Source organism: Myotis davidii, unplaced genomic scaffold (assembly GCF_000327345.1).
Source record: "Myotis davidii unplaced genomic scaffold, ASM32734v1 scaffold394, whole genome shotgun sequence".
NCBI classification, from domain to species: domain Eukaryota; kingdom Metazoa; phylum Chordata; class Mammalia; order Chiroptera; family Vespertilionidae; genus Myotis; species Myotis davidii.
In genome coordinates this window covers 751159-752567 of record NW_006287548.1, presented here as the reverse complement: position 1 = coordinate 752567, position 1409 = coordinate 751159, and positions in this window count along the sequence as shown.

Genomic DNA, 1409 nt, shown 5'->3' with positions numbered 1-1409 from the left:
GCATGTCTCCATCAAAATAAACCTACCTTTCTATGAACATTGAAGCTTTTGTTTTTTTGTGGCCCACATAAACTTAAACTTTGTTTATTTGGCCTGTGTTAGCCTTTGACATGCTGCTTTAGGAGAAGGAAAGGAGGAAGGAGATGTTAGAGAGCTGTCTCCAGGCATGTAGGAGGCAATGATAATGAGGAAAGGGTGTGTGTGTTGTGTGTGAATGTGTGTGTGTGTGTGTGTGTGTGTGTTTTAATGAAGTTTTGCTGTGCTTTGCAAATTAAACCTATCCCCATTTTAGCATGTTCTCAAAAGACTGGGAAAAGATATGTCTTCTGTTAAAACTTATTTCTGTTTGAAAGTCATTTCTTTCCATGTAACTCATATGAAGAATGTAAATTTAACAAAGAAAAAGCTATAAGAAGGTGGGGATTTCCACTCATTTTGAATTCAAGCTGATACCCCTAAAGAAGGAGGTCAGATCCTAGGAGGACTCTGGGTCTCAGAAAGGGGAATGGAGGAGAGGAACAGGCCGTGTCTGGGTGTGATTCAGTCAGAGCCTCTACAGAAATCAGTAATAACCTAAAGGTTAAGAGGGTAATGAAGGGAAGGTTTCCAAAGATACAGATGAAATCAAGGAACAAACAAGAGAAGATGAAGCACGGGCAGAAAAACCACTGTTTCCTCTAAGTCTGGAGGGACAAAGGGTGTCTGAGTTGGAGTTTCCCCCGAACAGAGGCTGAGACTAGCGGGGAAATTAAAGAAACACCAAGAGGGAAGTAAGCAGTTTATGTGGGAAGTGAAACATCAATAGGGAAGTAAGAAAGAGACACATGGAATGAATGGCTGCCAATAAAGAGTATCAAATCAATAAGCACTACAGACAATTGGAACTTAGCACAGGCCATAAGGTTAGCCACCCCCGGCCAAAGGAGCCACTGTGGCCCTGAGGTAGGGATGGAAAGACCACCTAGCCTAAGGTGTTAGAGCCCAAAAAGGGTGAGAAGGGCATCCATGGGGTGGGAGAGCCAAGCCTGGAGAGGCAGAGCCCAAGCCACTTCCAGGAGTGTGTGCACTGGATGGAGGAGTCGGAGCCAACGCTGAGACAGGAAGCTACCACATAGGGGTGGGGGTACTACCAAAATGGGAGATTGATTTCATACTGGGGGATTGAGCAAATAAGTAAACATATTAAGGATAATGAGCCGTGGCCGAGTGGCTCAGTTGGTTGGAGCATCACACCACAAACCAAAAAAGGTGCAGGTTTGATCTCCGGTCAGGGTGCCTACAAGAGGCAATCAATCAATGTCTCTCTCTCACATTGATGCTTCTCTCTCTTTCTCTCTCTCTCTCCCTTTCTCTCTCCTTCCCTTCCACTCTTTAAAAATCAATGGAAAAAATATATCTTTTGGTGATGA